This window comes from Eupeodes corollae, chromosome 3 (assembly GCF_945859685.1).
Source record: "Eupeodes corollae chromosome 3, idEupCoro1.1, whole genome shotgun sequence".
NCBI classification, from domain to species: Eukaryota; Metazoa; Arthropoda; class Insecta; order Diptera; family Syrphidae; genus Eupeodes; species Eupeodes corollae.
Window position 1 is genome coordinate 106,018,382 of NC_079149.1, and position 24,047 is coordinate 106,042,428.

Here is a 24,047-nt window from a genome sequence, read left to right on the forward strand (position 1 = left end):
GTGTACAAGTAACATGAACTTTGCATAATTTAATTATAAAACCAGAAAAACCACACTGAAATATCATAATCCCAATCACTTACATTTTGACAACAGCAGCTGTAATCCTTGATTTGCGCATATACTATACCTACGTTAACGTATCCTACCTACGACTACGATTGTATGATTGTATGTATCTATATATAGAGGCACCTTTCTAGAGCCGGAAACATTTCGTTGACATTTATTTTTTTTATAAATCACATATAAATGTAGAGAGAGATATGAATTAATCTTCAGGTGCTGATGGTGTGTGCAGTGCACTGACAGAAGGTAGCTATTGGCCATAGCAGGTATGACAGGAGTGCTACAATCAAGGGAAACAAATAACAATTCAATACGTTTATAGTTATAGAAACATTTAATATGTTCTATTATTCATAACTGTTGTGGTTCAACTGTGTGCCAAATGCATTTTGCATAATGCAAAAAAAGGATATATCTACCTTCAATCATGTCAAAACTTTTACTTATACTTTCAACAACATTGATGCAGATAAGTTTAAAATAAAGTGATTTTTGAACTTTTGAAAAATGAATAATTATTTTTATTAATTATTTCTTTAATCATCAATTTAAATTTTTGTATGTAAACATATATTTAATAAGAATGAAATGCGAATTTAGGCTTGTGATCCTTGCAAAGATAACTATAAGGACACTACTGATAAGTCAAATGGATTTAAAGATTTGCCTGACATTTGATATATGCCTCTATTTTTAGATTCCAAGTATGGGAAAATGGAGAAATTTCAATTGATAACATTTTTAAAATATTTTATTTTATAGTTTTTGACTATCGAAGTATGAACCTTACTCTTGAGTTGCCATTAAAGTTCATCTACATGATACAATTTTCAAAAAATTTTCATAAGTGTTAGATTTCATATGTCAAAAATAAAAGAGCACGATGATTAAAACGGGTTTTAACAGAAAAATCCACAACGGATCGAAAGTAACTTTTGTTCTTTTAATAAGTTCGGCTTATATCACGTTTTTGAAATAAATAAAACAACTGTTGGAAATCGTTATTTCAAAAACCTGGGCAAATAGTTAAAATAGAAGTTTGTATTCAGAATCAGCACTAAAAGACTGACTTAAGAACCTTTTTTTCAAAGCTTTATGAACATATCAAATTCGAGGTTTTCACAAAACTTTTGTAAAGAATCAAGTAATGACTTAAAACTAATGAGAATTTCCAGAAACTAAAATACTAAATTTGTTTAAATTGCAGCAAGAAGTCAAAGATTAGTTCATTACAAAATGATCGTACAATTTATTGTTAAGGGATATGCTGAGTTTAAGCTTAGCCTTAAAAAACCCTTTTTTGGTTGTCTTCAGCATTTTGAAAGGGGCATATTTTAAAAAGCTTAGGTATGTAAGATGAAAATCTAAAAGCGTGATTTGGACATCTTAATTCTTTAACTGACTCTTTTTAAATGGAAGTCAAAGTCTTTAATATTAGGGACAGTATTGGTTTCGCTAACACAGTGAGTTACAGGTTCATGTAACTTACGTGGAATAGATCATAATCTCTATGTTGACGAGAAGTTATATTTAACTCAATTGAGGATAGAAGGTATGGCAGTTGATATACTGCGACAGAATTTCACGTATAAATAAAACAGAGAAGATTTTACGTCGATTTTCTAGTGACTTAAAGCCGATAAGTTTACATCATATAACATATGAAGGAACTTTAATATTCCATCCAAGTTTTCATACAGCAAACCTAATGAAATTCTTTTGGACTCTTTCAATTCTTAATGAATGAATTCTATAGTATTTCTAAAATATAGATCTTTGGTATGAACAAAAAGAGATTTAATAGTATAAGGGTCTGAAAAGTCTGTTGAATTTCTTTTAATAAAACCAAGCATGGAGTTAGCTTTGGCAGCAAAATATATTCAGCATGTTTGATAAAATTGAGTTTGAGGTCAAAAACAACACCAATATCTTTCTTTTCATTGACTCTTTCAAGAACACTACTGCCAATTTTATATTCGAAGAAAGTAGGATAGTAAGAAAGATAGAATGAGAAATATTGACATCTTTAAACGCTTAAAGATAATTGATATTTCTTGAACCGTTCAATAAGCCTGTTAAAACATCTTGCAATCGGAGGCAATCATCAGTTTGTTTTATGCATCTATAAAACTGAAGATCGTCATCAAGAGAATTATGAAACATACCTGGCATGCCATTAATAAATATAAGAAATAATAAGGGTCCCAGGTGACTACCTTGAGGGACTCCTGATGATACATGTACAGGAGTTGAGAGAACATTACCAACGGAAACAAATTGATTAAATGAAAACCAATTCTTCGTAGTTTGTTTAGTAGAAAAGTGTGGCTGACTTTATCAAAGGCCTTTGCAAAGTCAGTACAGATGACGTAAACCTGATATCCTGCCTCAATTTTACTGAGAACGTAGTTTAAGAAAATGGAAAGGATAGTAACTGTCGACTTGCCCGATACAAAACCATGCTGGAAAGGCGATATTACTTCCTTAAACAAAAAATGAAAACTTATCACACACATGTTTCTCGAAAAGTTTTGGAATGGTGGACAGTTTGAAAATTAGACGGTAGTTAGATATTACCTGTTTGGGTCCTGCTTTATGAATAGGAATTATGAAAGATTGCTTCCATTCAGAAAGAAATTCATATTTAGAAATGTTATGAACACAATCATTGCTCCCAAACAAATTTTGTCATTGGCTCTCAAGATATACGAGTAAAAAATAAAAACAAATTCTAGTTCATAATTTGTTAAGTATTTTATTTTTTGTAAAAAAATTTAAAATTAATCTTTTCACAAAATTTGTCCAGTTTTTAGGATTGTTGTTTTTTTTAAGACGTGTGGTTTTGAGGAAAAAATACACTCAGAATTTCATTTCAAATAAAAGTGATTTCGGACAAGTGGCCGCCTTGGCTGGCTCAACTAAATTTAAGCCAAGAGGCCGAAGTTTCAACTACTTTTTGCAGAAATTGAGGCCGTTTGTTAGAAATAGCTCTCCAATTATACTCTTCTAAGACGTCACTTATTTTGGTCTGTCTAGACAAGTGACTTTCTATAACCTTACAAAAATACCCTGATGGTGTTACATCGCACGATCTTGGAGGCCATGCCACAGAAAAACGACGTTAATTATGTGCTCACCTAAAGTTTCCTTCTAAAAATTGATTGCTTCAATGCATCGCGCACACTGAACTAGTATTTTGTGAATCAAGTGACAGCTGTCAAAAAACCAAATCCGAAAAAAGTATTGCCAGATCGAAAACCACTATGTCCTAAAAAAATACTTATTATATAAAACACAATAATTTCGAAATTTATATTTGAATTTGTTTTCAAAATATTTAAAAACGATTTCAACCATTTTTACAATTATTTTTTAATATTTGTTTTTTTTCAATTTTTTTGAGAGCATACTTTTTTTTAAGATAATATTAGTTTTCTTTTAGTATTTTGTTTATGATTTTTTGAAGCAGTTAACGTGAACAACAAAATATATGAGTTTTTGGAAGTGACCAACAAATCGTTCTTTACTTCAATTTTGGACGTTGTTTTAAAGTAAAGATATTTATTTTTCATCCGTACATCAAGAATGTGCAATGCTTTACTCCACCTTGTTTTTCCATCACACTTTGATATTTTAAAATGAGACAAATGTGTTTAGTTATTTCTCTTAAATGTTTATAAAGCTCATTGAAACATGTTAAGAGTTATTACTTTGTTCATTAAAGTTATACACACAATTATTAGTTAATGAAAAATTTTACTAATGCAAGATAAAGTTCTTAAAGAAATCGCACTTAGCTCAACATGTTTTTGTTTATTCAATTTGTTTTATTTTTTTTTGTATAAATTAAAAACTGTAAACAAAAAGTTGAAGATATGTTTGCTCTATAGTCTAGACAGTTTCAAAATTATGAAACATCTTCTATTATCTTTCAAGCTCAATTTCAAAGTAAACAAATAAATTGTATATATTCTTCAAAATTATAACCATCCATTAAAAAATGTCTGCACCTGACACAAAGTGTAAAGAATAATAAACTTGGAAAAAATTGTAAATTTAATATAAATCCAAAAGAAAACCTTTTTTTGTCATCTCGACTCTATTTGAGGGAAGTAACAAATCTTAATACAATTAAAACCTTATGAGTTAAGCAGGGTACCATCTGGAAGCTATGCAATGGTAACATGTTTTCAAAATTAAGAAAAAATAATATTTTCCAACAAGCAAAGAACTCATCAATGATTATTACCCAACCTCTCTGGATTTGTGCTCTCGTACTTGTAACATATCGTCATAATCTTCATCGTCAAGGAAGGAGGACCAAACAGGGTATTACCTCCACACCACCACCATCATTAAACGACGACGACCGGTGAGGCAAACTCTCTCAAACATCATCATCATAAACATAGAATTATTCGATAAAATAATACTACCTTACCTAGCAGCAAAGGTACCGCACTGATGCTAACATGATGTTCCTTATAAATGCGAATGAAGACGGGCTATACGATTATGTGGAATGGGTAAAAGGATATGGATGATGTGCTTCGAACCGAAAGTAATGTACACACATGTGCCAGTACATAACGCTAAATCCTTGTTAAGGTACTCGCTCTATCAGTTTCTCTCTCACAGATTTTCTGCTAAAACGCATAAATAACAAAGAGCCACGCACCGTACATATTCAGCGTTAGCCTAGCCAGGTATGAGTTGAGTACCCGAGCGCCGCCGACGAGCACGAGTATAAGGACAAGCACCGGGCGATGTACCTATAGCAGAAGGATATTCCCTTTTCGGAATATTGCTTCAGGTTTATTTTTTTGGGGTATAAGATCTTCATGTGAAGCTAAAGCATACTCCGTACATATCATACTCTTTTGTAAAGCTATATTCCCATTCCCATCGTCGTCGTAGTCGTCGTCGAGCGACGAAGTCTTCGTCCTTCGTTTCGTGGCACGATGAGCATTATAAATATAAATGCAAGGACATTTTCGGTGTTGGCGAGAACACAACCATTCAAAGAGCTACAGATTGGAGCAACCAGAGGTAAGGCATAGTAGTTAAGTTGTATGTATGTGTACCCAATAGGTAGGAAGCAAAAAGCAGAAGAAGATGTTGTTGTAGGTAGGTAGCTAGTAAGTTGGTTGGTTTAGTCCGGATGTCTTTGTGAATTAGGAAGATGTTCCGGGAGCTATTTTGTTTTTTGGCTATACACATAAGTATGTATACGAAGAGGAAGGTATTTCTTCTTCACACCTATTTTATTTTCACGTTTCGCTTACGAGCAGGAACGTAACGTACATACCTATAGCTATATAACAAGGTTACCTCGTATAAAGGGTGGTACCATCAGGCAATTTAAGGGTTTAGGTTAAAGAAATGAGATGGTAGGTATTTGTTTTTAATGTTATTTATTGTTTTGACAAGGATGCCAGCTTTTTACAGAAAGAACACGTTATTTTGACATTGCTATATAAGAAATTTACCAATTCTGAGTGTTTTTGTTTATTTGTTTATGTTTGTATTTGTTTTTTTCTCTTTTGTTAAAGAATTGTCACAGATTACAATCGAGAAGAAGAAAGAGCAAGAAGAAGTATTTAACTCTTCGTCCTTCTGTAAAAACTTTTCAAGGAGTCATACTTAATGGGGATTTGTCTCAATATAACGCCGCACACAAGTGATTCAGTAAAATAATAGCAATTTAATAAATTCCCTATCGTCTTCGTCGTAGAGTCGTTATTGTCGATGTCATTGTTTTTGTTGTTGTCGTCGTCATCGTCTCAAAAAGGAAGGTATTTTATATTTTATTTTCATGGTCTAAAGAGCACGAATTTTATTGTATGTATATAAGATAGAGGTCTTGTATCTATAGTGGATAAGGTTGAGGTATACAGGTGGGTTTTAGATATTTTCATCATTCATTTATGTATAATAAAGTAAACGTTGTGTTATTTAAGTTTTAAATGACAAAGTTTTTGTGTTAATTCATTTAAATTATAGAGAAAATAGGCAAGTAAGGTATATTTTGAATCCCTTATTTTGTTGTTCTTTTTTGAATAATTGCTATATTAATCTGTTTAAACAACCTAATACCTTTGGGAACGAGTGTATATTCATAGATTCAAACAAAACTTAATTTAGACATGTAATTCTAAGCCTATAGAGTACCTATAGAGATACCTTAGCAACTATAGGTTGGTATAGGTAATTATGGTAATTTAGTTAAGAAAATTTGATTTATATTTTAAAGATCAAAAAGGTTTTAACTTTAAATCAGAATGAAATATTTTTAATGGGGTTCAAGGAGAGAATGACAGTATTCTATGAAGTAGGGAGGAGCTTGTTTTTTGGTGAAGAAACAGGCTTTGAAAAGGTATTTTGCATAGATTTCTACTTAATAGAGAATTTTAGATAAAATGACGTAGGCCGATGGAACTCTCATCCTTCATTTGCTTACTAAAGCAAGGAGCTTAGAAGGGGCATAGGGTACTTCGAAGGAAGAACCTGTTCAGACTATTCAAAGCCATATTGAAACAATTCTAATAAGCGTGGGTTTTTCAATTCTTAATGTGAAGAATCATTCTTTTTGATTTTTTTTTCTTTTGGGTTAGGAGAAGAAAGTAAGTTCAAAGGGAATTTTTATGGTAAAAGGAACACATCAAAAATGGTTGACAAATTTCAAAACATTAAGAATAATAACACCAATTCTTGTTGAAAGGCTTCAGAAGCATGTCCCTGATAACTTATATCAGATTCATTTTGAAAGCAATCGGAGATTAAAATACATTAATAGTTTAAACTCTACGAATTCATTTTCGACACTTGTGAAAAGGAAGGACGAAAGGAAGGCAGGGAGGGAGACATGGGTAGAGCCGGACAGTTCTGGAGGCATTAGAGTTTTCGAAAAAGAGTTGTTATTTTCTTATTAAAAAACAGATTCATTTTTGAAATAGGAATCCATAGATGTTAAAAAAAACCCAATTCTTGAAAATATAGATTTTTCCAATAAGAGGTTTTATTTTGATATTTAAAAATAAATCAGTTTCCTCAAAGAAAAAATTAAATCGATGGATGTTTTTCTTTTCATTAAAAAAATCAAGTGATTTGTCATTAAATTCGAAAAACGATATGAGTCTAATAGCCACCAAGGCTGCATTGGAAGTATCACATTTGTTTCAAAGAATTTTTGACGATCAATTTCATTATGTATGTGTAGTACCCTTAGCTTGGTGGTTAGTGCGTTGGACTGTCATGTCAGAAGTCTTGGGTTCAATCCCTGCCAATTCGATCTAAAGTTTCTTTCACGGGTATTGCCCCTTGCGAGGAATTGACAAATACACCAAAAATAATTCATGTCATGGATAGTGCTTTTTTCAAATTAGCCGTTCGGATTCGGCTTAAAACTGTAGGTTCAATTCATCCCTGAGAACAGTACTCGCACACAGGAATGGATGAGAGTTGTGCGTTAAAGGACCTAGTTTTCAACAGTCTGTTGAGCCACCCAGGTAAGGTTATTTTAAAGTGGCTGTCTTTGATCGAATATGACACAATTACACCTTTTTAATGGCTCCTTCCAATTCTTTCTTTTGTTTTTGATCCGTTTGTAAAAAAATGGATTTAATCGACTTTAAGGAATAACCTTTCCTTCCAGAAAAATTTGAGTGGTATAGGTAGGTAGGTAGAAATGGCGATCTCAAGGTAACCAGCCTGGGATTCAATTAGCGCTGTGAGAGGTATAGAAATCTAGAATTGTCTGTCGAATTGCAGTTGGGGGATGGAGTAGTTTGTTTTCTTTGGAATTGATACCAAATACCTAAGAATTACGTTGTGGCAGTGTTATTTTTAATCAAATGCGACGAAGCTTTGAGGCGAATAGCAGAGCTTGCAGCTATTTGTTTGCTAAATATATCAAGAGGTGTTAGGTAGAGTAAAGTGCCCAGTGCCGCAGATATGGTCGTGTGAAGCAATCCACTTATACATTGGCAAGCTGAATGTCACACAATTTATTTTTAACTTCCATGTATGTGACTGAATGTCCTCAATAACTTCTCCAATTCTATTTTTAACAACTTAAAGTGAAGAATGTCCTCAATAACTTCTCCAATTCTATTTTTAACAACTTAAAGTGAAGCATTGGGATGGGATAAATCTGCTATCAGAAGATCTTAGTTTTAAATTGTTAACACCTTCTCAAGGAATAACACTGTCGAAAAACTTTTCTGACAAAAATACGATTGTTTATAATAATTCGAATTTGACTTCTTCCATGTCGATTGGACCTAAAGATACAAAATATGCAAATATTTGTCAGAATTCTACAAAGCAGGTCTTAAGTATCTTTCAATTTCTTTAATAATATATAAAAAGCTAAATGAGTAACCTCTGATCTTCAAATCAAAAACATTAAACTCACTTTTTAGTAGGTAGAGGATAGAGCTTAGAAGTTTCAAGCCAATACCAAATTTTAAACATACATTTTTTTATCAAATCAAATAAAAAAAATGTTACTCTAATCTCTCAAATTCCTGTAAACAAAACATCATGAAAATTTCAATAAATTTTCTCTCTTCTTCCAGAAAATCCTATAAATTCAAAAAACAAGGAAAAAGTAAGGCAATTTCTTTCAGCAACATTAAACTTAATAGTTGCTGAAAAAAAAGAGAAACACCCTTCTCTCTTTCATTCATGATGCTAAAATTGTAATACAAGGGTAAGTAGGTACAGGTACAGAGTACAGGTAGGTATCTAAGGACTAACCAATTAGTTACACTCCGTGCTCCTTAAGGACATTAACATACCCTAAACCAAAAAAGAAATAAAATACAAAAAAACACAAGCAAACTACCTGATAATGATATCAAATATTTTTTCATCATCTTCTTGTTCCTTTACTTAGCGTAATTCTTCTTCTATTCTATATAAATTTAACCGTGCCGACCGGGGCACTCTACGCCACCGTGCCGCTGTGATGTAAGGTTCTATTTTACTGCTAAAATATTTATACCTGCCTCAAAGATATGGCGGTACCTACATTTTTATATTGACAAAAAAAGAAGAAGCTAGAAAGTAAGAAAAATATTAAAAAAATAAAAAAATTAAAAAGAAAAACAGGAAAATAAACGGAACGCAACGATATTCCGAAAAATAAATGAGTTATGACCAGATACCCTGTAAAAGTAAACTATAGCTACCAAGCTTGGCTATTTATATAAAGAGTACACAGTGAAATACTTTCCACTTTTTCTTCTAAAAAATATGTATTCTATTTTTTTAGCTCTTCTCATTTTTATTTAATAAAAAAAAATACACAAATTGTGTCACCATTTGGTGCAACTAGATGAATTTAATTCACAAATGAGATACGCTTACTAAAAAAGGATGTTTTTATTCTACGTAGGGTAGGTAGAGGTACCTATAGAATGTTAGAAGATAGGCTAAGGAAGGTTTTATGGAGATAAATTGGCAAAGTCTCTATATAGAATAGGTACCGTTAGACCGAAAGATAGAGCTGCTACAGGAACCTATTTTGGTGAGAAATAAATTGGCTCTACAGGAGATGAAACTTTTTTTTTTGCTTTCTTCTTGTTTTGTTCGTCTTGAGGTACTGGTACTGGTCGGTGTTGGTATTTTAAGGAAATTGTGCTTATTCACAAAAAGGAACTAATTAGAAGAGTAGAATTTTTTGTATGAGTCAGTTTGAGTGTGAGTGTGGTAAAGTGAGAGCACAAGAAGAATATCGTTTTAGTGTGAATATAAATTAAAATTAAAAGCGTATACTTGTTTTATTTTTTGATGTAGCTTAATTACATTGAATTTGAATGAAGATGGAAAGAGATTTAAAAGAGATCATCAACAAAATAAAAAAAATTAAAGTTAACAGAAGAAAGAAAAATGTTTTTGAATCCAGGTTGTTAGGTAGGTATATATTAAAGGACTTAAAAGTTAAAAGTGTTTTATAGTATAAAAAAAAAACACCTTCAAAGAGCTTAGTTTTGATATAAACTGAACAAATTATTCTGAAATTTTAATGAAATGGCTTTCATTAAGACATTAGGTAAATCAGAAATTTTAATGAATAATAAATTATATGTATTTTGTGTTTTTTGAAAGTTATTAAACACAGATTTGTGTTTTGCTTTGGATTGAATATTATGAAATATCTTATTACAAGCAGGCTGTTTTTAATGTGGAATATAATTTATTAGGCTTGTGGATGGAAGAATTTGTTTGAGTTTGAATCAAAATAAAGGAACTGGGATACAATTTGCAATGATTACTTCCTGTTAGTTAACTAAAAACTATATTTATCAAAGTTGATTCAAAATTTCGGCCACAAAAAGTTTTTCAAATCAACATTTTAACATAAGCTGTTTTCTTAAGAGATTTTCGAGACACAACAGAAGCTGTTTTATTAAGAGATTTTCGAGACACTTTAAAGGATTTGTAGTTTTAAGCAAGATTTTATTTTGTAAGACAACACTGTAAAATATATTATCGTATCAAAAGTTAACAATCAAATTCTTGATGATTTTTTAAATCTATAATCGCTATCTTCAATATTCCGTTTTATTAGTCATCACCTTACCCGTATGGACTTTGAAAGGACTCTAAAGCATTTATGATAAAACAGTTCTTAACAGAAAAAAAGGAAACTGTAGTCTTAAGATTATAACATCAAGTTTTTGAATTATACTAAAAATATTATTGAAAATGGCTATCTCTGCTACTATTCAAAGCAGCAGTTAATGACTTGTTAGGGAGCATGCACCAACTCATCTTCAAATTATGGTCGGAAAAAAGCATGCCCGATCAGCATCATGTACCCGATACATAAGAAAGGAGACCCTCTAAATTGTGCCAACTACAGAGGCATCAGTCTCCTTAACATTGCGTATAAGATCCTCTCTGCCGTATTATGTGAAAGTCTGAAGCCGTTCATCAACAACCTGATTGGTCCTTATCAGTGTGGCTTTAGACCAGGAAAGTCCAATATCGACCAAATATTCACATTACGGCAGATCTTGGAAAAACCCCAAGAACTTTAAATCTATACCCACCATCTCTTTATCGATTTTAAAGCCAAGTATGACAGCATCTATAGGGAAGATCTCTAGTTTTGGTGTCTCTGTCAACCTTATCCATTTATGCAGAATGACGATGGGGAATGCATGCTGCTCTATCAAGGTCAGAAAAGATCTCACCGATGCATTTGATGTCAAAAAAGGTTTTAGACAAAGCAATGCACTCTCATGCGACTTCTTCAACATCGTTCTTGAAAAAATTGTGCAAAACTCAACCGTCAACACTAGAGGCACAATCTTCCAAAGGTCCATCCAATTACTCGGATACGCAGATGATATTGACATAATTGGAAGATCAAAGCGTGATGTCAGTATAGCGTTTATGAGCATTGCGACGGAAGCAAAGAAGATGGGTTTAGTGGTCAATGCGGGCAAGACTAAGTATATGCTGTCATCAAAAAAGGACATTGACAAACCGTCACCATGGACAGCTATGACTTTGAGGAAGTTAAAGACTTTGCCTATCCAGGCACCGCAATAAACTCAGACAACGACACCAGCGCAAACGAAGAATAAATCTTATAAAAAGCAGCTTCTTTGGACTTAGAAGGCAATTGAAAAGTAAAGTCCTCTCTCGAGCAACTTAAATCACCATCTATAAGACACTCATTACCCCGGTTCTGCTTTATGGCGCTGAAGTCTAGACCCCGTCAAAGAAAGATGAAAGCGTCTTAGGATGCGAGATGAGAGAAAAATTCTTCGGGTGATTTTTGGTCCCGTAAGCAAAGATTAAAATTGGAGGAGAAGATATAACGACTTACTGTACGGGCTGTACAGCGACACTCACCTAGTTAAAGAATTTAAGTCCAACGACTTAGATGGCTGGGTCATGTAAATGGACATCACCGCTCCAGCCCGGTAGGTCTTCGAATCCAATTCCGAGGGACGGCGCAGAAGAGGAAGACCGCGACTCAGGTGGGTGAAGACCTTAACCAATTTGGTGGAGATAGATAGATAGATAGAGCATGTTAGAGACGCATGTTGGTTAAGGCCCAGGTCAGTCCCGGACTGTAGCGCCACCTTAAGTAAGTAAGTAAGGCTATCTCTGCTAAAGCTTAAATCGGATTGTGGATTCGAATTTAACACTAAGAAATGAACTCTAAAACGAATTATTCAAAACCATACATGAATAACATTAAAGGTTTTTAACAATTGTACTAAATTAATTTAAACTTTATCTTTAAACATCGTAAGTTGATTTGATTTTAGCCTCAAAAACGGCTTCAATATTATGTATTTTTTTTGAATAGTCAGAAAGGTCATCAAAAAAAATCGTGATCTATAAGAATAATCGTGGAGTAAGGTATACAGTCAGGACAACAAATACTTTTAAAAAAGTATTGTTTAAATCTCTATAACAACTGAGAGTAAACGATAAGTATTTTTTTCATGCATCGTCCTTGAAAAATTAATATTTAAAAATAATCAACCTGCTTTTGAAAGAATTAAATTCTCAGGAAAATGGTATTTGCAGGTATTCAATATTATGTGAAGCCATTAAAGAGAAAACTAATTGAAAAGCAGATGAATATTTCAATTTCAATCATATTAATGTCAAACCAAACTGACATCAGAATTTTAATCTTGATTGTATTTTTAAACTAAAGTTGAGTTATTCTGAAATACGCTTTGAAAAAAAATCCAAAAATATAAATTCAAAGTTCATCAATTTATTTTAAGAACAATTTTTTCTTCTTAATTTTAAAAATTTGAATGACACTTGAAAGTTTTCCTTGGATTATTATAACATATGCATATTGGTATCAGATAAAATAATTCCTCAGAAATTTGTATGTTATTGCATTTGATTGTTTTTCGGTTGAATTATTTCATAAAGGAGATTTATGATAGTGGAGGAATTTTCGAGATGGAAAATACTAAAGAATTCCTTTGACCAAAAAAAAACACCAATATCTATGATTTTTAATTAATATTTGATCGAAATGTACAAATTCGATGTCAGTGAACTCCTGTACTATTTTATTTGGATCTATATTAAAATCGAATTTCGTACACAAAACTTATCCAATTAGTTTGAAAACTTCTCTAACAAATAAAATGCATTATAAGCATCAAGAGTGACTTCAAATAAGTGTCATTATTGAACTTAATCCATCAACAATTTTACCCTAGGCAATCGTAAATAACTCTTATGGTATTATGTTGAGTTTTGTTTCCTCTTGAGTTCAATTTTGTATACATACATAGATAAAATAAAACCAAGATCACATCACACAGATGTGTCGCCTCGTATAAGACTTCATTGAAATAATCACATTTACCGAATATACATATCTGTATCTACGCCATACCAAGCGCAACTCTAATATATCACAAAATCTTCTTCTTCTTCTCAAGAAATGGGTTTCTTCACTTTACGTTGTTATAGATGTTAGCCTTAAAATCCCTAGACATCGTTTTAGCATGTGATGGAATAATACATAAAAGTTACACCATTTTATTATACAACTCACAAGAAGCCAAGAGAAGATAAAATGAAGAACAAAAATATAAAAAAAGAGAAGACAAGAATACAACCATCATCAGGATGACGATGATGGTTTTGGTTTAAGGAAGGTTATGGTTTGGTGTGGTGGTGATGGTTTTCATCCAATTGAAGACAACAAGGACGACAACATGACAGTCTATTCTTTTATAAGCCTAGACAATAAAAATGTGTCATGATAATCAATATTCCATCAATCGTTCAACTTGAGACAAAGTGTACATTCATTTTAATATTATATGTGGCATTGTTATGTCAACACACATATACATACATTCGTACATACTTATAGATGATTTTTATTTTTATTTTTCTTGACATTCAATTCAGGTACGAAACTGATTGAAGACTCCTTATTTGTTATTCATGTGAAACGTATACACAATGATTTTTTTGTTTTTGTTCTTTTTGATTCTCAAGGAAAAGAGTTCTTCACCCTGGAATTTTGTAGTGGGTTTTGTCTCAGTATATTTCAAAATCAATCGAAGAAACAAGGGTATGCAAAGTATACAATTCGTGCACGTGGATGGATACGGTTTTATTTTGCTGACATAACAAATTTAGACAGTATAGATTTGAATATGTGACGACATGATTCCATCATCACAATCGAAACAATTCCAATATCTATACGGAAAGTTTTAGTATATCACAACATATGAAGATTTAAGACAAATTGAATTCAAATAATAATACGAACAAAATACAAAGTTAACACATATTCAAGAGGTAAGGATAACAATCTATATAGATTTCGCTGATGTAAGCAGGCACAGGTATATTGAAAGGTATAGATTACTACTACTTGACATTCGCAATAACGAACAAAAAGTCAAACATTTCGAAAACAGAGATTTATAAAATTGAATTGAATACAAAAAATATACAATGTGTCTGTCAGAAAGGATACACGAATTCGACATTAATATACGTTCGGAATCATGGTCTCGAACTTAAGGAATGAAATGTAAGTGAGCACAACACGATTGAACTGATTGCAGGGTTTTTCTTTCTAATTGAGGTTTGACATTATTTTAATATTTATTGTGAATGCACCAAATTGTCAGTTTGTTTTGTAACTATAAAAATGTTTTCATTTGACATTAAGATGTAAATTTAATTTTATGTGCCTTTAAATTGGAACTTTTAGCTTTGACAGTTAATAGCTAGAAATTAAACAATTCATACAGTATTTTGCAAAAAAACATATGTATTAAAGGTGCTTAAGTTTACAAGAAGAACTAAAGCCAGTCGATCAACGATTCATCGGAAATTCGTCTTCAGTGATGAAGCTCTTATCCACTTCGGAAGCTACGTTAGTAACTAGAATTGCCGGTGACGTTTCATCAGGTTTTTTTTTAAATATTAGGCTTGCACAGTTGTTACGGTGAGTGTGTAGCACTATTCAGCTTGATTTTATGAATTAAGTGGAATTAGATGAAGTAAATTTTCAAGAAGACGGTCCAGATGTCACAAGCAATGAAGCAATAGCTGAAGAGAATATAACAGTTTTCCATCGAGATCTTATATGATTTAACACATTAAGACTCTTTTAAGAGATATGAAGGATATCAGCTGATTTAAAAAAGATTTCAAAAACAGAAATATTAAGGTTATGGATTTTGAAATACAGCCAGCCTTCCTTATGCCCACATGAGTGGGTATTAAAAAAAATAATATTGAAAAATTAAAGCGGGAATTATTTTCTTATACATCTTCATCAATAAAATTATTCATAGGTTTTTAAAAGCTTTCAATTCTTAAGTCGTAATTTTTGCTCCCATCAAAAAAGACTTATCTGAATGACAGACAGAACTTTTAAGCATCTGAATGACTTTTAATTTTCTTCTCTTGCCCAATAAAAATAATTGCTTGCATTTATAGTTAAATCTTATACAAAAGAAACACAATTTATTAATTGCCAATAACTCTTTTCTTTTATCGTATAACTCCTCTGCAAGTGACATTTTTGTATTTTTATATTTGTCGATACACCATGTTGACCCTTATACTTTTGACAATTACAATTACCCGCACCTTTTTTGTTCAACTGACTTCAGGCGTTATTTCTCTTTATTTCATTACCGACGAAATTCATTTTATTGAATGGAAAATGCCACTGCATCATCAAAAGGACGAAAAAGTATGCATCCATACAACGTGCACATTCACAAACACATATGAATAAAATTTCAATCAGAACAATGAAATCACAAGAATACTTGGTTCCCAATTTTCTGGATTATAAATAATTAAAATTTTCAGGTGACATAGTTCAGGATGTGTAGGATGTACGATATGTAAAAACATACAAAGTCCTTTTAAGAGTTATTGTTGCATTTATTGGTAACTTTCATATTACAAAGGATAAATTAAGCCTCTTTATTAGACCGATAGAATTCTATATAATTATTTCCTTAAATTTTGTTTCTCAAAGCAGACATAAGTTGAATTCCTTGTAACTAATTCCACAAAATATGCCCAAAGTCCAACCCATAGATAATTATCGAACTTAAAGTTATCCCAGAATCTTGAGAATTCTATCCTTAATATCGTCATGTAGAATGTCTTTAGTCCTTCTGAGTTATTCTTACGCATAGATATAAATACATATACATATTTGTGCATAATTTCAATTCGATTTTCCATTAATAAAATATTGACATCAGTTTCTCAAATGATATCCTTGTCGATTACCATGGAAAACCAGTATAGTAGTTGTCCTTGCCAAAATTACTGGATATAAGAGAGTATTGTGTGGAAGTATGTAGAACCATTTTAACCCATTTTCTGGATATTGTGTAAATCGGTTGTCGAACTATTTTCGATGATTATACACTTTCCTATTTAAAGGTAGATTTATCCTTTTTTTAGGCAGATTTTTTATTCGAAAACAGGACATTTGTTGGTATATCCGTGGTCCGCACAAATATGGCTTTTTTCTGATATTGCATATAAAATACGTTATTGGCCAAATACTGCGATATTTTTGTTGATGGTCTCAAACTCAAACCAGCATCATCATAACCGTATTGGTCAAAAGCATTGATTTTATAATTCTTAGCATGCTCTGTTGTAGAACCCTTTTCCCGTATGTACTGTGCATATGCACACACACACTTCGTACACATCGTGAGTAAACATCGGACGTTGTGTACTCATTCCGGACTATAAAATATCGAAAGTTTAACAAATTTTTAAATTGACATAAACAATGTTGGCAGACGGAAATACCGGGATATTATTGAAGCTAACAGGATGATGACACAACAGAGACATAGTGATTTTCACACACACACACACGAACACAAAGCTATATCCTTGTTCATATGATATTCAGGTATATATGGGTTGAGGTAGGGTTTACCGGTTTACCTTCAATTGGCAGCATATCTAGGTTCCAATGGGAATCTCACGTGTTAGACGTTTTTGTCATCATGAGTAGAGTAGGTATATCTGTAGAGCATAAATACGAGTAAATATGTATGTATGTTCTTGGTATGAGTTCTGGACGATGCATCGAAACAGCTTTAGACAATATTCTGTCCAGCATTTAGAAATACATAAAGGTACACACGACAACATACAAAAAAAAAAGAACGTATCTGTGTATATATAAATGTCTATTGGTTCATCGTTGTCGTGTTTTCAAAATACTACGAGTTAGGAATTGGTAAATTGAATAAATGTATATATTTTCAATATCTGTACAGAATACATGTGGATGCCACACGTTTTAAGAATTTCGAGATTGGAATTTTTAAGAGAAAACTTAATTTAATTTGACACAACATATAACAATAGTTATACAGGACAAACTTAGGGATTTAAGCAATTATTATCTATTACTTCATTTATAGGTACCTAAATACACACATATAACTTTATGTGAGAGTGTGTGTTGAAAACATTTCTAAATTGTTTTTTTATCTTGAATTTAAATGCAATATAGGTATGAGGAAATGGATGGGTAAGATCACGTTTTCTGCTTGAATAAAAATAGAATGTACCTTGTTCTATATATCGGTTTGCTACGATAATCAAATTAGGCATATTGAAGATGTTCAAATTCAAAGCTTTAAACCAGCAAGACTACATTTTTTTAATTGCAATAAATTCGGTATGTTTATCAAATGACTTGAAATTTCGACACAAAAAACCAATTAATACTTTTACACTACAAAAAATATGTTTTTCTCAGAAACGTGTCTAAGAAAATATATATTCCTGGAACTTTGTTTTATCTTAAAAGTATTTATTTCTCAGAGATTCAGATTTGTCTGTTTTTTCTGAAATCAATTTGAAACGTATTTATACTTGGAAACAGTTCATCAAAAAAATATGAAATTATCGGAAAGGACATATTAATTGAAGGATGATTTAATAATTGGAATACAAAAAATAATAATAAAAAAATAAGTATACGCCCAGTGGCGCCATATATTTGTTACCCATTTCCAATAATCGATGTCTTTGTTCTGTTTTTTCGCAAACTTGCAACTAAAATTATGAAATTTTAAAGTTGTCCCTTAAGGTAATTGTGTTGTGGAAAGTGAGACGACTAACAATCAAGGCGGATTTTTACAAAAATGTATGAAATACTGAATATTACAAACTTGTGACGGTGCTCTTGTCATCGGGAATAAGTTGTGGGTCATTCAGTCAAACCACACAAAAGAAAGCAGCTTTGCTGTGTTCTCAACCGCGTTCGTGCTGTCCGGGGACTACAGCGAACGTTGAATTGGCAACACAGAAAAGTAAGAAGAAGAAAAGGCGAAGTAAATAAAATGTGGATTTAAAAATTTGATCAATTAGATAAGGATGTTAATTTTTATTAATACAAAAAAATATTAGAAACAAAGTTGAAGGAAAACAAGATGACAAGTGAAATTAAAATGCAAGCGAAAATAAAATGGCAATTGGAACTGAAAATTAAAATGGCAAGTGGAAAGAATGGCATTTTAAATTCGCGCCTCGACTCGACCGATCGAATTTGCGACTTTATTAAAGTTTAAGAAACAGTCGCCTTTATGTATGACTCGAAAATCACAAAAAAACAGATTTGTTAAAAAAGTATTCGAACCCTCATTTGAATAGACTGTTGCAATATGATGCTGGAGTAGCTCAACTTCGATATAATATGTACTGACACTGCTTTTAACCATGACTGGCGAGAGTTCCGAATTTGGCCACTACTAATAACTTTCAAAATCCATTAGAGTGCGATGGTGAAATTGCCAGTTGCCACTTGTGTGTGTTATTTGCATGTAGCAGAAGGCTATTACATTTGTTAAACTCCATGTGAGTGTGGTAAACATGTTGGCGTACGTTACAAACTTTAATATTGAATAGTAAATGACTTATGTATGTGGTAGAGCTATTTTAAATATGGACAGGAACTAAGTCCAACAAAATCCTTCGGAAAGGTATAAATCGATTTATAACCAGTGTTATTTTTGTTAATGATTTGAAATCATGACTTCGCGCTAAAATTTTAAGATAGAAAAAAACAACATTTCTCTTCAATCGTAAATAAAAGTTTTTTTTTAATGTTATTAAAAGTTGAATAGTTATTATTGAAACGAGTATTTTTAAGAGAAATCATTACAAAACGATATCAGCCCAATCATTACCAAGTCTAAATTTCAGCAATTTATCCTTTCATGAAATTTGTTCGTGACCAGTTTTAACATAATTGCTAGCAACTTATCAATAACACGAATTCCATTTCAATACACTTGAATGGATCATGAAGCATTGGCCCCAAATAAAAACTGTAGAAGTTCTAAATCTCAAAGTATTGGTAACCGATTGCTAGTTTTCCTAATATTAATTAATAAATCGCTTGATTTCCAATTACAATGAAGTATTTTATAGTTTTTGAATGTCAGAAGATGACAGCTTTAAAGTTACAACTGTCCAAATAGCTTCTCAATAGAAAACTCGGCCTATTTATTGGCTGCGTTCAATTTCGACAGTTAGGGTATCCAAATACCTTTTTGCTAGTGTCTTACGTGTAAAATAACTGCTGATCAAAAACAGCTGAGATGTCAAAAAAGGAATCCAAAGGTATCCAAGAATTTCTGGGGTATGTAGGTATTTGACAGAACAGCTGATTCGACACGTGGTTAAATTTGAAGAAACTTGAACATTGAAACCCAAGATACAAAATGTTAGTTGAAGTTGTATTCGAGGATGTTCTTTTCATAATAGACGATGAAGCTATTTGCCTCTGAATTTTAGGAGAAATTGGATAGAAACTGGAAAAGTTCTTAAAGAACCCAGGTCAATTTTTGACCTATCATAGACAACATTATCATAGACAATAACAAGAAAACTGGTCAAGGACGAATGAATTGATACTTTCAGTCAAAATTTACCTCAATGAGGCACAAGTTAGTGAAACCGAAATTATAAGTTCCTCTCTGGTCTATCCGAGTTTGCCCTCGACCACAACTTGGGTTGAGAGCTTTAGTCTACATTTAAGAAAAGGAAGCAGTGGAATGTCTGATTTAAAAAAAATTCTCGAAATCGAAGAAAATAAATTGAAACTAGGCGAAGGTATACTTGCTGAATTGCAGGAACTCCGAAAGCTTAAAAAATAGAAATATAAGCAATAAAGCTGAATGTAAGTTTTTCTTTGAAATCGCAATATTAGAGTTACCTAAAAGTCTCTAACGTTAAATTTTTCATAAGACTGACAGAACAAAGTACCTGATTTATTTTATAGATAAATTTAAGTAGTTTTTTATTAATTTAAATAGTGTAAACGTAAATCGTTTAAAACCGAAGATTTCGCAAGCAAATTATTAATCGTATAGAAATCAAACTCATCATCGTTCGACGTATCAGTTGAATTATCCGTTAAATATTTTATCTTATAATAATTTTCAACTCAAAGCTTAAATGTTTCTCTCAACTCATTCAAAAAGGTATCTAAAAATCCACCTATTCAAGATGCCCTATCCAACACGAGATTGAACACAGCCATTGATATCTATGTATATTGAAAAATTGTCTTGACTTGTTAAATAAAAAGCATGACCAACCAAAAAATAACCCTAACCTACATTTCATCTTTTTTAACTTTAATGTGCGATGAGTTAAAAAAATACTTATTATTTTAAGCTTTTCCAGAAAACCAAAAGCCTATTTATTTTCTTAAATCTTTTCAAGGAATCATTTAAAAACTGTTAAAAAAAACAGAAAGTAATATTAAGGATTACGAATACTTTGGCACTCATTTGACGAAAATATGTTAAAATTTTTGCAGAGCTTATTTTTGAACTATGTTCATATGGAAATTGCATACAATTCTGTGCATCAAAATATTAAAGGTAATTCTGAATTTGAGAAAATTAAGGAAGGTTCAAAAATATTGTTAACACTTAGTTTTAATTATTTTTTGTCTGTTTGCAAAATGTTTTACCATAAAAATTATGTAGCCACATAAAAGTACGTAAGTATAGGGTACCGTTATTTATCAATTTCGATTCATTAAAAATTATGACCTATAAATCCTCCACCCAAAAAACAATACAAAAAAATAGAAGATAACAAGAAAAACAAGCCCTAATCCTCCCTTCGTATCCTTCTTTTGTATAAATATTTATATGAAAAAAGAAAGCAACCAGTAATTCTTAATCCTGACTCCTGTGCTACACTTTTAAATCATGTTAAAAGTATATACGTGGCCCCATAAACACACCGAACAAGATTTATCCATTTTCATTTTTGAATTTAGTTTTTTTTTTTGTATTTCTAAATTTCATCCTCCCTCGACTAAAAATACCAAAAATCTAAATAAAAAGGAAAAACACGAATTTTAAAACTAACTGTAGGTAAGAGCAAGTTAGCAGCAGGTGTGGGTTAGATGAGATGATGTATAGATGGACAAAAAGGATATATTTTTGTAGTTTACAACCACACCAAAAAAAAAACGGGTTAGGTTAGAAATATATATATGCGTATGTATATTTGTTGAGGTTCAAAAAGGCATATCTACATAAATCCTTGTCAGCCTTTATGTTTGTTGGTAATGGGTACGATCAGGATAGGAATAAAATTTATATCAGAGGAAAATAGTTGATTCAACACGTTCAATTTTAATGGTTTAGGGTTGAAATCTAAAAAGTTTTTTTTTCAGATATCCTTTTTTATATGAATTAATTTGTGTATCCAAATCCAATTAATATAAAATATTTTATTTTCAACACACATTTCAGTTGCAAAACTATTTTTTATTTAATTATAAAATTATACTTAAAGTAGACACACACTTTTTAGGATTGTATGATGGGCAGCAGTGTTATAAACGCGTATCCTTCCTTTCCTATCCTTTGCTGTGTAAAAGTTGAATCTAATTAAAAATTCACTAAATAAATAAAAATACACAAACTTTATTCCCGAAAAATAACAAAATTTCATACAAAAAAAAAGTATATTTATATTTTTTTTCTCCAGAACTCAATATATGATTTAATTTGATTTGATTTTGATACCAATCATGGGAAAGCTATTTCAGAGCACACGTGCAATCATGTGAACATATTAAGTGGATATTTTTTATTTTAATTTTCATAAAATATATATTTTCCGACTCACTACTATATAATTGATATTTTCACAATTGATGAATTTCACAATCACTAAATAATTTTTTTAATTGATTTATAAATCACTTTGCTAATTAAATTATCCTTTAGCAGGACCCTATTTCAATTTTCCATTTATTTCTTTTTTTCTCTCAATTGAAAGGGTGAATAAAATTCCCACGGTTCGCGCAAATCTACGAGATGCGAAACTGACCAGAACGCTACCGAAAGAAATGTCAAGGATTCGTCGTCGACGAGGACGGTCGTTTGTTCGTTCGTCGTTCGTTAAGTTGATGCGAGCGCCTTAAGCATCAGACGGTTACTGGGGATGCTGAGCTATTGAATTTCCCAAAACACATTGAAGGATATTTTTTTGTTTCGTCGAATAAAATAAAACAAAAATACATATATATTGCTCCATGCGCCCCAACTTTACAAAATAGCATCCACCATCAGCAAGCTGAAATTCTAGGATTCACATCATCATGGATACCTACAAGTTTTCTGACTTTGCGGTGGTCTTATTTTTTTTTTTTTTAATTTTCTGATTTCCAACTTCAAATTCAATTGTTGGCTTGTGATGTTCGATTTTTGGCGCCAGGATCAAAAAAATTACCCTTATCCACAATTCATTGTGGTGGAGTCACGGAATGGGTGGGTGGGTGTGGTGGTAGTGTTGGAAAATTGAAGCGGGAAATTTGCCGCTGCATGTTTTCTTTTCCAGTATGATGGAAAATAAATGTGGAAGAAAATAAATTGTGGATCTTGTAGAGATTTCTCCATCTTCACATCATATCGCCCCATCCTTGAAGGGGAAACCAAAGAAATGTCCTTTTTACAATGGAAATTCTGGAAATATGAACATGCGTATAGAAATTTATTTCCCATCGTTTTATATTTGGAATTCGGGATTAATATTCCTTTTTTGGAGAGATTTTCCATCTGATTTTGTGTGTTTGGTGTGTGTGCGGGTGTTTGTGTTCATAATCATAAGGATAATAAGCACATGTCGAGATAAAAACACAGAGTATTTTCCATACTTTTCAATAAGGACAACAACAGCTTTGGATGGTATTTAAGCCACAAGAACATTGGAATATCAAAAAGTGGCCTTTTGGAAAGTTGTTTTTGGGGTTTTTCTCTTCTGTTTATAATAAAGTTGTTTGTTTCTCCACTCGTGCTATCAAAGTTTTAACATAGAACTGAATTTATGTTATGACAAGAAAGAAAGAAACATATCTGAGTTATGTACATCTCATGAAAATCAACATCATAAAGGAAGAACAAATATTTTATAAAGGTCTCGACTACCACCGACCAAAGATTTTCACTTTTGAAAACTTTAACATTCAGGAAATGAGGAACAACCTCCGGTTTAACATGGAAGCAGAGAAATCCCAAAGAGTAGGTAGGTAGGTACCTAACTAACTTTTATGTTAACCAAGAAAAAACCACAGAAAGATAAGGAGTTTAAGGCGTTTTTTTTTTCTTTTGGTTTTTGCTTTTGGCGATGGTCTCATTTGGAGGATGAAGTAGGGTCAGGTTTTAAGCTTTTTTGATGAGTGAGAGGCGTTATCACTCTTGGTAGAGGTTGTTCAATTTTTGATTAAAGTTCAATGGGTGGTGCGTTTAGTTATATTTTTTTTTTGTAGGTATAGCAAGGGTTTGACCTATTTTTAATAAATGACTAATATTTTTCCTAAGAAAAGGATAAAATAGGGTTCGGGAAATATTAATGACTTCAAGAAAAAAAATAATAAAATAGACTGTGAATCAAACAAACTATGGTCTTTT

The 24,047-nt window shown here is 31.8% G+C and overlaps 1 protein-coding gene and 1 long non-coding RNA gene across 2 annotated transcripts in view; both read right to left on the reverse strand.

The window, feature by feature from the left end:
- The window catches only part of LOC129948985 (uncharacterized), a 194,613-nt gene extending 170,888 nt beyond the window's left edge, over positions 1-23,725 (reverse strand). Inside the window, exon 1 of the long non-coding RNA XR_008781989.1 lies at positions 21,939-23,725. This is a non-coding gene — a long non-coding RNA (uncharacterized LOC129948985). The remainder of the gene's footprint in view (positions 1-21,938) is intronic.
- The window catches only part of LOC129948984 (neural-cadherin), a 943,200-nt gene that overhangs the window by 534,318 nt on the left and 384,835 nt on the right, over positions 1-24,047 (reverse strand). The window lies entirely within an intron of this gene.